This window comes from Trichosurus vulpecula, chromosome 3 (assembly GCF_011100635.1).
Source record: "Trichosurus vulpecula isolate mTriVul1 chromosome 3, mTriVul1.pri, whole genome shotgun sequence".
Classification (NCBI taxonomy): Eukaryota; Metazoa; Chordata; class Mammalia; order Diprotodontia; family Phalangeridae; genus Trichosurus; species Trichosurus vulpecula.
The window spans coordinates 415,941,697-415,955,893 of NC_050575.1; the positions used below are offsets into that span (position 1 = coordinate 415,941,697).

The following is a 14,197-nucleotide window of genomic DNA, read 5'->3' on the forward strand; positions in this document are numbered from 1 at the left end:
CTGGGATAGGTTTTGGTGCTGGTGAGGTCTGTATGTCCATTTATCAAATAAAACTTACCTACAGTTTTCAGGGCACTGGTGAGAGGACAAAGATAAATCAGGCTCCATTGAAGATGGGGTTGGGGGAGACCTGCTATGGAATTTCTCACTGACCAGGTGATGGGCTGGTGGAGCCTGGTTATGGTCAATGTCACATCTGAAAAATATTTGTTATGGCAACTTTGCAAAATATGATGTATCTGAGCAGTAATTTCCTTTGAGAAGTCTATTTGTGGGGAAGGATGGAGATCACAGGCTGACCTTCAAGATTTAAGGAGAAAATCTTATCACTTTGTGGTCTCATTAGCCTAGCCCCTGCCTGGCACACATTTCCTGCCTCAGTCTCAAAGTCCTGCTTCAGCAGAATCAAAGAACCACAGACAGTTAAACCTGAAAAGGGCCTTGGAGAACATGAAGAAGATTTTCCAGATGAGGAAACTGAGGCTGAAGGTCAGAATCCAGCTCCTTTTCTTGTTTGAGAAAGGATTTTATAAGAAGTAGAGAGGACGGTTTCCTGATTCTTATACAATCTGACAGATCATGAAGAAAAGCATTTCTTTGTACCTTGGAATGTCGGAGGTCTATGAATATCGAATGTTTCATATGCTGTCAAATGCAATCCCAGTGTCGACTGGTTCTGCTTAACTGTTATTCTTTGTTTTAAGGATATAGTAAAAGGGGAAATTATTATGAAAATTAAGTTGCTCTCTAAAAAATGACATCAACAAAATAAAATGTAAAAAAGACCTCACCCATCCCATTCTGTCTCTCTGGTTGGCAGACCCAAGTTCTCCTTTTCTATTTGCCGGTCATCGAGCGGCTGTCCAGCAGGGCTGCGTCGGACCCCTCCACGTTGAGCATCTACTCCCTTCCTCTCGGGCAGGCGCAGCATTTTCCAGCCCTGTAGACGTAAGTAAAGAACCTACATTTATTTTAGGCAGGAGAGGGTGCTGTCAGGATGTTGGAGCTGGCATAGTTACAAGTACACTTAAGACTCCCACCTGGGCTCCAAAGCAGAGACCCAGCTTGACTGGGCATGCTGGGTGGGTCGCTGAGCTTGGATCTCACAGCGCTTGTTTGTCTCTTATAAAATGTTAAGGTTCTCCTGGATGGCCTCTGAGGTCCCCTTGATCATCTCTACTGTGATAATAACATGTATAGCCAACATTAATTAAAGAAACACTTCATAGATCGCAAAGCATTCAACGTACATTATCTCACTTTCGGGGCTTAGACCACCCTTGTGATTCAGCTACTCTGGTCATCATTATGCCCGTTTGGCAGGGTTGGAGACTGAGGCTTGCCTACTGTCACACAGCTAGGAAGTACAAGGATGGGAGTCAAACCCAGGGCTCTCCTGACTCCAGATCCAGTGATCTTTCCACTTTACTGTTCAGGGCACAGATTCAGGGTCTAAGACTCCTTCCTGAGATCCCTGAGTTTTAAGGTATTTTCCAGCTCTGACATTCCATGTTCTATGTTCTGAGCTCCACCTATAGCATTCTATGTCCTAAGGTCCCTTCCAGCTCTGATATTCTTTGTTCTAAGATCTCTCTCAGTTCTAGGTTCTAATGTCCTTCCTAGCTCCTACATTCTGTACCCTGTACTCTGGGGTCCTTTCAGCTTGAGCCTTAAGCTCTAGGGTCCTTCTCTTTGCCTCTCAGAGCCATGGCTTCTGACCTCTGGGATAATAGCAGCTCATTTTCCAATATCGCTTCCTAGATCTGGAAGGGGCCTCAGAGCCCATCTAATCCAACCTCCCCATTGTGCAGAGGGGAGAGCTAAGGCCCATCCAGCAACCACATAGCTGCCAGGTGCTCTATTTGTGGTTCCGACCCAGGCCCTGTGCCTCTGTAGCCAGCACTGGGCCATCCACTTTGTCAGCGATGTTCCATTTATTTGATCCTTACCCTATGTGTAGGCACCTTTATTGCACCTAATTTACAGTTGGAGGCACTGAAGTTGGGAGTTTGTGCATAGGCATGTGGCCAATGACTGTCTGAGGCTGGGGATGAATCAGGGTCTTGCCGACTCCAAAGTCAGTGCCCTGGCCATTCTGCCCCAAGGCCACGTGGCATCCTCAGATTCACTGGGTCCGTTTCTGTGTGTGATTGGCATCGAACGCAGAACCAGAAATTAGAGAACACTAGAATATTCAAGCTTAAAGTGGTGATCTATGATTCTTGGAACCTAGAACTTAAGAGTATCAGAGAGGGCAGAAGAAACCCTGAATCCCCCTAGTCCAGATGCCTCATTTGGCACATCGGAAACCAAAGCCAGAGAAATGAAGAAATGCTCCCATTATCTCTCTTCCAACTTGGTCGGACAAAGGCTGCTTTGGAAGCTGTTGTCCTTTCTCCATTTCATTCCTCTCCCCCTTCCCCCACCCCCACTATCTTCTTTCTTCTTTCTTCCTCCTTATATTTCATTTTCTCTTCCTCCTGTCGTTGTCCCCTATGGTTATTTGAGGGCTTGAGAAGAATGGAGAACGTGTCTATTGGTCATGTCCTTGCTAGGCCTTCCCATGGCACAGTACATACTCTGGGTGGAGATCTGAGGCCAAAAAAAAAATAGATTCCATTTTGTTTCATTTGATTTTGTTTTCCTGCCCTATAGAGCTGAGGCAGAATCTAACAGAAGCTCTTTGAAGTGATTCTCAGGGCCATGAAGCAATGCTTCTTTGGTCACCATATCACACGATTACCTAAAATTGAGCTTGCAGACCCCTAGCACCCCCAGATCCTTTTCAGATAAGTGGATCCTTAGCCATGTCTTCCCCAGAGAAGAGGGTGAAATTGATTTTTTGACCAAAGCACAGAATATTGTAGGGATAACTATTCTATTTCCTCCTATTAGATTAGCCTTGACGATCCAGCCTGTTGAACTTTTGAGATCTTGACTCTCTTGTGTGACTTTCAATGCATTGTTTATCTCCCTTTCAGTTCGGGGTCAGCTGATAATTTGATAATCATGTCAAATGTGCCTTTGTTCAAGTGCTTCATAAAGCTGTTGTCAGGCAAAGGAAAGGGACAGAGGTTCCTAGGGTCAGAGACTGAAAATTGATCAGCATCAGCATCATTAAGGATAATAATTGTAAGAGAATTTCTATAGCATCTATTATGGGCCAGGCACTACACAGATATTATCACATTTGATTTCTACAACAGCTCTGGAGGTAGGTGCTATTATCATCCCCATTTTACAGTTCAGAAACTGAGGCAAATAGAGGTTAAGTGATTTGCTCAGGGTCAGATAGCTAGTGAGTGTCTGAGATCAGATTTGATCTTAGATCCCCTTGACCCTAGCCAAGTGTTCCACCTAGGTTGTTTGTTTCCTTCTGCCCTTTAGAGAGGGACAGAATCAAACATGAGCTCCACTACCTAGCTGCCTCAACTACCCTCCAAGTTAAAATTAAAGCCCAATGTCCATTCTTTGTACCCAGTCGCTCAGTTCAATTTCATGGCTGGAAGGGATCTCACTGATCACGGAATGTACTTAATAATATTTTTTCCCAATTACATGCAAAGGTAATGTTCAACATTCACTTTTATAAGATTTCGAGTTCTAAATTTTTTCCCTCCTTCTCTCACTTCCTCCCTCCCCAAGCAATCTGATATAGGTTATACATGTATAATCATATTAAACATATTTCCATATTAGTCATTGATCATGTAATGTAAACCACACCTAAAGCATTCCACACTCTAACACATGAGCTGGGTGGTCATTCAACCTCTGGGGCTAGGAAGGGAACCCACCATCTCCTGAGGCATCAAATTCTACTTTGGAAGAGTTCGAATTGTTGGATATGGAGTCTTGACATTTCATTTTTGAGAGCTGACAATTCTCCTTTTTTGCACCCTTTGAAATGTCTCCTCAAACTTAGAGTAAATGTCAGATTACTCCCAATGTTGCTCTGTCACAGACTCTAAGAGGGAGTAGTTACTTCCCCTTCAACGTTCCCATCATTTCCACTATGGCAAACGGTTTCTTCTTGTTGGTGAGAATCAGATCAAAAATAGCACTTCCTCTTGTCTGTTCCTCATTAGGGCAAGTTAAAAAAATAAAAAAGAGGCAGCTAGCTGCTCTGCCTTGAGGAGAGAGAGCTCAGGGAGATGTTAAGACAAGTGAAGCCTCCCATCACTGCTGTACTAACACCCTAACTTTGTGATCAGTTTCCCAAACGATGCATCTATTTCTCCTCTCTGCCTAGGTGGTCTGTAGAAATTCTCATAACAATGTTGCTCCTCTTCCTACCTTTGTTTCTCTACACTGAAATATCCCTTGGCATGCTTCCCATCTCAGATTCCTGGATTCCATCACAGCAGAAGGTCTTCTGCAGGGTGAATGTTGCTCTACTGGCCCCATGTTACTTACCCTGTCCTAGTGTGAGGTATCGCTTCTAAAGCCTTATTGCAATCCTGAGTGTCATCACAAAGTAACTCAGTGGGCTGATGAGGAAGACCGTGTCTCTTTACATTATATTCTTCTTTCCGTCTTGCTCCTGACCCATATTTAGGGTAATCATGTTTAGACATTTCGAGATGTGACTTTTCTTGCTTGAACCTTTTTTGGATTTCATTTCTCGAGAATTTCTGAGCCTTGCTCCTCTTGTCCTTCTCCTTATGCTGTGTCTCCTCTCTGTGGTATTTGGCTTAGTGCATGGACCTAGGCAATTGTCTCCCTCCCCTCCCCCCACTTTTTCAGCTAAAATCCCTTTTGATTCAATTTTCACAACAGCAGCCAGTGCATTCTTACCGGCCTCTGTCTTGTGTGCTCTGAGTCTCGCCAACGACCTGTCATCCCTACATTGCAAGACACTGTCCAGAAATCCAAATCCCGTGGTCAGCCACCATCTTACTAGCCAGCTGCTTGCTTCCCCAAGCTGCCTTCCTCATCCAAAGCCATTTCTTTGGTTCTGGAACCAGGAGGAAAATGCCACCTGTATACCTAAGATCTCCATTTCCTTGCTCCTTTACAATGCTTTCTAAATTCCTTGGAGTAATCTCTAGGATATCAGCGTTGGAAGGGACCTCAGTGGCCATCCAGTGCAGACCACATTTGAAAAGGAATCACCACTGTTCTATGCCCAGTAAGCAAATGATCAGCCCCACTGTGCATGATGACTCTGAAAAGGGAGAGCCCACAGCCTCCCAAGGCAGCCCATTCCTCTTTCTGACAAGCTCTGTGAGGAGGTTATTTCCCCTTTAAATGTAGCCTCAAATTGTCTCTTTACAACTTCAACCTGTTGCTTCTGGCCCTGCCTTTTGGAACCAAACCAATGTGTGTGAGTTAGACTGAAGAAATGGTACTGGAGGTCCCTTTTACCTCTTGAGTTCTGCATTTCTGAGTGGCCCAATTGTTCTATCACACTACAGTCCCTCAGATGCCAGGAGACAAGGATCTTCCCCACGTCGCCTCCCCACCTACTCCCAGTATACCTCTTCTCTTCCCCAGTTCCTTTAACTGATCTACTTATGACTTGGACTCAAATCTTTTCCCCTTTGGCCATTCTCCGTGTTATCAATGTCCTTTCTAAACATATCACCTACAGCCTTCTCAGCATGATGGCATCAATTTGATAAAGATGCCAAGAATGCCTTTATTCAGATCATTGCTAAAAATATCATATGGCACAAGACCAAGCTGAGATCCTTAGTGAGGGGCTCTTACTCCCGATAGATCTTCTAAGTGATTCAAGACAAATATGTCTTATGTTTAAAGTTTGACCATTCTTCCATGACTGTACCAGTTGAATTGTTCAGTGAGTCAACTAGCATTTATTAAGTACCTACAATATGCCAAGAAGGATAGCTAGGTGGCACAGTGAATAGAGCACCAGGCCTGGAGTTAGAAAGACCTTCTTCATGAGTTCAAATCCAGTTTTAGACACTTACTAGCTGTGTGGTCCTGGACACATCACTTAACCCTGTGTGCCTCAGTTTTCTCATCTGTAAAATGAGCTAGAGAAGGAAAGGCAAACTGCTCCAGTATCCCTGCCAAGAAAACCCCAAATGAGGTCACAAATAACAACAACAAATGTGCCAGGAACTGTGCTAAGCCCTAGGTATACAACAAAAGGCAAAAAATGTCTCTGCTTTGAAGCAGCTCACAGTGGAATAGGAGAGTCAGCATGCAGGCAGATATAGATGGGATGGATTGGGAGCAGTCTTAGAAGGAAGGAGGACTGGGAAAGGCTTCTTAATGGACATGACATTTAGCTGAGACCTGATGGAAGCCAGGAGATGGAAATGGGAAGGGACAGAGTTGTAACCAAGGGTGAAAGCTAGGGGAAATGCTCTCAAGTGGGTGAACAGCTGGTGCCACTGGATCAAGGAATGGAGAGTAGGGTGGAAGAAGCCTGGAAAGGCAGCAGTGGACCACATTAGGGAGGGCTTTGAATGCCATTTATCTTTGCTCCTGGGGGCAGTGGGGAGCCACTGGAGTTTATGGAGTAGGGGGGCAATATGGTTGGACCTAGCTTTAGGAATTTCAGTTTGACAGCTGAGAGGAAGAGGAGGTAGAATAGGAAGAGACTTGAGGCAGGAAGACCAAGGAGGAAGCTCTTACAACAGTCTAGACAAGAGGTGGTAGTCCACACCAGAGTGAATGGACAAAAAGGAACACATGCAAAAAATGTTGTAGAGGAAAAATAATCATAAAATTTCACAATCACTTGTCTATGCAGTGTGGGTGAGAGTGAGGAGTCAATGCTTTCTCTGAGGTTGCAAACTTGGGAGACTGGGAGGATGCCCCATCATCAACAGTAATGAGGAAGTTCAGAAGAAGGGATGGGTTTGGAGGGGAGAAGGGGAGAGATGAGTTTTAGTTTGCACATGTTCACCTTGAGATGCCTAGTCAAGCCACTTCATGTCAGCAAGCATTTATTAAGCACCTACTGTGTTCCAGGCACTGTGCCAAGTGCTGGGGATAAAAAGAAAAGGGAAGAGGGAATGTCTATGGGGCATCCACTTAGAAATATCCAATACATAGTTGGTGATATGGGAATGGGACCCAGGAGAGAGATTGAGACATATAGATCTGAGAGTCATCATGGAAATAACTAGACCCATGGGAGCCAGTGAGGTCGCTATGTGATAAAGAAGAGAAATGAGGGCCCTGGGAAGTGCCTTGGTTATACCCACCATTACTGGGTGTCATGTGGATGCAGATCCAGTGAAGGAGGCAGAGAAGGGCCAGTCAAAAAGGCAGGAGGAGAACCGTGACAGAAGATGTCTCAAAAACCTAGAAAGTATGGTAGAGAAGAGGGTGCTCGGTGGTATCAAAGGCTTCAGAGAGGTCAAGAAGGATGAGGATTCAGAAAAGGATGTTCAAATAGTCAGTTAAGAGATCATTTGGTACCTATAGAGAGAACAGTTTGGTGGAAGAATGAGGTTGGAAGTCAGACTGCAGAGAATGAGAAGAGAGGGCAGAAACTGAGGCACTTACTAGATGGCTCTGGTATGGGAGATCCTTCCATATATGCAGGATCCAATGGCCTGTTTGTAATGTGTAGTCTTTGGGAGCTTCCCAGGCCCTTGAGAGGTTTCATGATTTAACCAAAGTCTGTGTCAGAGGCCAGACCATCCTAGGTCTCCTCCAGCCCCCTGTCCAGTACTCCACATTCCTCCTCACCATCTTGTTCCTCTTCATCCCCACCATTGCATTTATATTTCTTTTAAAAAGGTTCTTGCTATCTTTTGTTTTTAAGTTCACCTGTGTTCCCCAATGTGTCTCTTCTTCTCCCTCAGTTATCCCTTACAACAGAAAGAAAAAATGTTAAGCATAACAACATAATACAGCAAAAAGTTTGACATTGTATGCTGCACCCACAGTTCTCCACCTCTGCAAAGAAGCAGACGAGGTGCTTTCTCAAGTCTCTTCATCGGTGCCATTATTTTAGTTTGCACGTAGAGAAAAGTGACTTTAATGACAGTATAAGGACTGAGCCTGTGAATTCATTGATATAAGTTAGAACTTCTACTGATGAAACTCCATTTACCCCCACTTGAAGCAGCTCCCTCTAGTCTGAAATAGTTGCCTACAACACTCAAGAGCAAATGACTTACCCAGAGTCGCATAGCCAATATTTGTCGGAGGCTGGACTTGAACCCAGGTCTTTCTGGCTCTCATAAAAAATGATAATAATATTATCACTATTATTTATTATCAATAATAGCAGCATTATTGCTATATGTAATATGTAATTACTCTTGCCGTCCATAACAATGTTAATATCGCTACTATTAACAGTACTGACATTGTTCATAAAAGTAGCAAAAATATTTTCAACAAAAGAATGGGATAGTGCTCGTAAATCTCCCTTTTCAAAGCCAAAAATACAGTACGAATTCTAGGGAGTGTGCTGGGGCAGAACATGAGAGATTTTTGCAGCTTCTGGATTTTCCAGATTTGCATCCCAAGCCCTGGCATCCTGCTTTAGGCTCCTACCTTAGCTTGTGTTGTGTGACAGGCCCCAGGAGGGCTGAAAAACATGTATAGAGGAGACATGGGCCATCAGAAATCTCAACTCTCTCTGTTTTCCCCCTTTTGCTCGAACCCCACTCACTGTGATGCTCCCTAAAGCTGTTCCAAAGAAGCGCTTGCTGGCCTATCAGTCTGTGCACAGCGAGGGCTCTGGCTCCCATCAGGTTGGGTTTCTAGGGTGCAGTGACCAGTGCAGCTCCCAGAAGGCCAACACCACCCCTGTGTTGACCCTGGGCCTATGACCTGGGCTAGTGCCCTTTGTACCCAAGCCCTGGTTAGACAGGGCTCTGAAGTCAGGCAGACAGAAGATCTCCAGGCCACCTCTCTGAAGGCTCCTGGCTGCCTCCCTGATCCCCTCACAAAGAGCAGCACCGAAATGATTTGGGGGAAAGGATAGGGGCAGGAACAGTGACAAGAAGTTTCAAAGAAGTGAATTTAGGCTTGGGCTGATTCCTAAGAATTAGAGCTATCCCAAAGGGGAATGGGCTATCTCAGGAAGTGGAATGGGCTATCTCATTAAGTGGAGGGCTCTCCCACACTGGAGGTTTTCAGTTTAATTCAATTCAATCAACATTTATTAATCACCTACTATGTGCTAGGCCATGGAGATACAAAGATAAAAGTAGAACAGTCCTCACCCACAAGGGGCTTACAATCAATGGGGGAGCCAAGGGGGAGACCATCAGAGGCAATGGGCACATATGAAAGAAAATACAAAGCATAATGTAATTTTTAGAAGTAAGGCCTGAAAGGTCTGGAAGGATCAGGACAGGTTTTCTCTAGGACAGGGGTCTCTAACTTGATGTCTATACGTTAAAAAAATTGATAATCTATTTAATAACAATGGGTTCCTTATTTGTCCTTTTAAAATATTCTTCTGAGAAGGATTCATTGGCTTCACCTGACTGCTAAAGAGATCCAGGACAAAGAAGACTAAGAACATCTGCTCTAGGAGGTGGTACTTAAGTTGAGATTAGAAGGAAGGTATAGATTCTCTGGGGCAGCCAGGTTGTGTAGTGGATGGAGAGCCAGGCCTGGAGACAGCGACCTGAGTTCAAATTCAGCCTTAGACACTTACTAGCTGTGTGACCCTGGGTAAGTCACTTAATGTTTTTGGCCTCAGTTTCTTCATCTGTAAAATGAGCTGGAGAAAGAAATGGCAAACTATTTCAGTATGTTCATAAAGAAAACCCCAAATGGAGGCACAGAGGGTCAGACATGACTGAGTCGACTCAACAATAACAATACATCCTTGGACACATAGGTGAGAGTGACAAGGGGATGCATTCTAGGCATAGGGGATGGCTTGTGGAATATAGAAGGTTATATGTGGGGAATGGCGAGCAAAGCAGGTTGGATGGAATGACATTGTTTCAAGTAGACAACTTAGGTGTTTCCATGAAGACTGAAACCACTGAATGATACTGAGCAGGAGGTTGTGGCCACATCCATGCACTAGGAAGGTGGCTGGCAGTGTGTGTGGATGGATTGCAGCAGCCAGAGTCTGGGGACAGTGGGAGGTTGGGGCACTTGTGTAGAGAAGCTAGATGCTAATGAAGACCCTTGGGAGTTGGGGTGGTGGTAGGCAGAAGGAGCAGTCCAAGCTATGGGCACCTCTGGAGCCCAGATACTGGAGGAGAGCAACCTTATTGGCATCGTTTGGAAGTTAGGAGGAAGAGGCTGGAGAGTAAGGAGGCTCCTGGAGGCCCTGCCCATGGAGTGAAAGCTATGGTGGGCCTTACCAAACCAGAAGGGCTTGTGTGCAGGTTAGCAAAGAGCTATGAGTCTTCTTGTCCAATGATTGTTCCAGATAAGCTAGGAAATTAGCCATGCAAGAGGGATCTCCCCATCCCCACCTAGTGATTCAAGATTATGTACTGAGCTATAGAGGGGCTGGGGTTATTGTTGATAGAAGCCCGTGCTATTGACATCATGGATCTGAGGTCTAGGCAGAAATCTCCCCTAATTTCCCTAAATTTCCCCAATTCTCAGCAATGCTGAGGAAGTATAGACATGACATATAAGTTGAACCTTTTTTAAATAGCAAAGAACAAGGGGATTTTCCCCATTGTTCCAAGGACCAGTTCCTCCATGAATGGACCCAAAGACTGATGGATGACTCATGCCCCAGTTGGAGTCCTGGGGTTATCAGCGTTCTTCAGACTGGTCCTATTCTTGTAATGGGTGCTATCCCTCAGCATCAGCTCTCCCTCCCTCTGCCAAGGCCATCCTCTCCGCTCTCATCTCTTCTCCCCTAAAGCTTTGCTTCTGCATCAGGGTTATCTCAGACACAGTAATGGTAGGAAGGGAGCTGGAAGAAGAAAGGAGTGGACATTGTGGCTTGAGTCGAGCTGAGGAAAGACTCACAGGGTTGCCTAACAGTCCTATCCTGGTTCTGTACCTACATGGCGAGAAGCTGGTCTGGCTGACCCTGGCTAAGTGACCTTGGATCCTTGGCCCTCCCCCTTTCCAAACCTCAGTGGTCTCATTTAGAAAACGGGGATGATGGTACTACTTATGCTGCCCCCCTCCCTCACAGGGAAGCCCTTTGTAAATCTTAAAGTGTTAAATGTGGGCACAGACTGCCCTGCTCCCCTGGAAGATAGAGCCTTAGATTCTTGGCATCATAGTTGGGAGCAGGCAAGAATTTGCTTACTCATCTGATTTCCCTTCTTCATTTTACAGACCTGCCCTAGGTCACAGAGGCAGTCATTCAAAGACCAGGATTGAAAGCCAGGTCCTGGAATGGCCAATCCCCCTTCTCTCCAGCATGTGCTCTTGTCATGACCAATGAGTGGGATCTTCTAGAATGTTGACTGGGCCAGGGAGGCATCAGGACATGGAACATAGACTGCCAGACCTGGGAGGGCCCTTAGCTTCCACCTAGTCCCAACTGCTTATTGTACCCATGGGGAAACTGATTTCCAGGGAATGGAAGCTACTTGCTCAGGGTGACAGAGTGAATTAGTGGAGAACTTGAGCCCAGACTCCTAGGCCTGTGCTGTTTCCATGACATTACAGCAACTTACCACCAAACAGAATAAAAACATCAGGTGGATTCCTGAGTGTGCTGTGGGAAATATTTTTATAGCAGTGGTGAAAGTAGATCAGAGGCAGTTTGGCCTTTTCCTCTTCTGTGGTCAATCAGTCCGACAGACAGTATTTCTTAGGCATCCTCTCTGCTCCAGGCCCTGTGCTAGGCACTGAGAACACAAAAGGAAAAATATGAACCTGCTCCTACCCTTGAGGAACTTCCATTCTACCACAGGGAGATGACCCACACATATGTAGACATTTCGGGTACAGAGATGTCTACGCAATCCAGATGACTCAGATACGAGGTGATCTCAGAGGAGAAAGCTTACATCCCCATCCATCAGGGAGTCCCAGCTCTTCTGAGAACTCACTGCATGGCTGCACTCCTATCACTTGTGCCTCAGTTTGTCCATTTGTAGAAGGAGGGAGTTGGGTGTGGTTTTCTCTGACATAAGGTTGGCCTCAGCCATAGCATTCTGTGTTCTAAGAGCCTTCAAAGCTCTGACATCCTTTGTTCTCAGGGCCCTCCCACTGCTGACATTCCATGCTTCCATAGTCCATGAAGAAGGGACTCTCATACCTGGAAGGACAACAGAGTCTCAGGACTCAGGGTTCCTTGGGAGCTTTGGGGGCCACCTGGAAGCCCAGCTGAAACCAAAGGGTCGGAGAGCGCAGCCCGAGAGCATGTCCTCCAAGAGCACTGGTTTTCTCTGGCCAGATTGTCTAGATAAACTTTGTCAGCCTGTTGGCTTCTGACTGTGAGCCTGGCTTATCTCTCTGAGCAGAGAAATTCCTGGGAGGCTTATGTGTCCACTGTCTCTGTATGCCTGCCTTTCTACTTAGGAGTCCTTGTGGAAACGCTAACCATCCGCTAGGAATCCAGGGCGCTGGAGAAATCTGGAATCTTAGCTTACTTTAGTGACCCAGATAATGCCTGAGGTACAAGTTCCCAGAATTCACTGGGAAAAGTGGGAGGGGGGATTTCGTGCCAAACTCAGGAATCTGAGCTGGGACAGACTTCGACATCATCCTATCCTGCTCCCTAACTTTACACAGAGAGAAATTGCACTTGAAGAGGGCTTTGCCGGACTTGGAGTCTGAAAGACTGGCTTCGAATACTGTCCCCGATGCTTGCTTGCTTACTGCTTGGGCAAGTTACATGACCTTTCTCAGGCTCGGTTTCTTCACTTGTAAAATTGGGATAATGATGGCATCTGCCTCATCAGGCTGTTGTGGGGATCAAGTGAGATAACATATGTAAGGGACTTTCTAATTGGAAGTGCATCATAAAAACATGGATTTTATGACAAGAATTGTGAAGATTCTTCAAACAGCCAATAGTTGGCATTTCTGCCCCGTCATCAGTATTCTCAGGGTGGTAGAATTTCGAGCTGGTGGGGACCTTAGAGGAACCTCATTCAACCCTCTCATTTTACAGAGGAGAACACAGGCTCAGGAAGAGGAAAAGAACTGTCCAGAAGAGTCTGAGTAAATAGCCTGGTTTTCATCCATTAACTTGGCTTAGGAAGTTGGTGACCCTCCCTCCCTGACTCCCCCAAACACACTCCCTAGGCAGAATGGCAGCTCCAAGTCTCTGCAGGTTGGATGGCCAGGAGCCGCTGAGAGCAGACCCTTCCTATGCAGCCCCGGGGGGCTCTGGGAGGGAGGCATTTTCTCTGCAGCTTAGCTGTGTAACAGTTGGTGCTTCGTCTTGGTTACTGAGGCCCCTTAGTGGACACAGCCCCAAACTGCAGCTGTGGAACCTGAGAAGACTGGCCTGGACATGAAGGCACCAGGGAGAGAGAAGTGAAGGTCCGGCCACCCAACTTGTCCATAGTAGCCACGGACTTGGGTGCCCTGGTCTCCTACGCTTGAGGCAGATGTTTGCTTGTATCATTTTAAGGACAATAGAAAATAGGGTGAGACAAAATGAGGGAGAGGCAGAGAGATACATACAGAGAGAGACAGCATAGAGAGACAGTAGAGAAAATGATAGAAAGAGACAGAAGGAGGGAGAAAGACAGAGATAGAAAGATTCCCTGAGAGAGCTGCACCCCAGGAGACATACAAGAGGGTAGAATGGGGGACAAGAAGAGCTAGAGACAGAGAGAGTGGGGAGAACAGCAGAGGACCAGGATTGGGGAAAGAGACACAGGGAGAGACAGATAGAAAGAAAGCACTAGGGACAGGGGAGAGAGACATGGAAGGAGGAGACAAAGACAGACCTGCAAGAGAGAGGGTGAGGTTGGGGAGGGGGCGCGGAAACAGACACAGACACTAGAAGGGTTTGTTTTATAAATGAATAAGAACCAGGCCAAGTCCCTATCCCTGATAATAATGATGATCATGATGTAATGATGATAATGATAAATAGCTAATGTTTGTAGAACTTTAAGGTTTACATGGTGCTTTACAAATACTATTTAATTTTATCCTTGCAACAGTTCTGGGGAAAAAAGGCACTATTATTTTATCCACTTTACAGAGGAGGAAACTGAGGCAGGCAGGTTGGGTAAGCGATTTGTTCACAACCGCTCAGCTACCACGTGTCTGAGATAAGATTTGAACTCAGGTCTTCCTGATCCATGCCCAGCACTCAGTGCCCCCTCACTGCTCAGTACCCTGGACTTGGAAG

At 45.8% G+C, this 14,197-nt stretch overlaps 1 protein-coding gene across 1 annotated transcript in view; it reads left to right on the top strand.

Moving 5' to 3' along the window:
* Positions 1–14,197, top strand: part of CYRIA (CYFIP related Rac1 interactor A) — a 93,066-nt gene that overhangs the window by 41,157 nt on the left and 37,712 nt on the right. Inside the window, exon 2 of the mRNA XM_036750567.1 lies at positions 821–948. The gene's annotated coding sequence lies outside the window, so the exon portion shown is untranslated. The remainder of the gene's footprint in view (positions 1–820; positions 949–14,197) is intronic.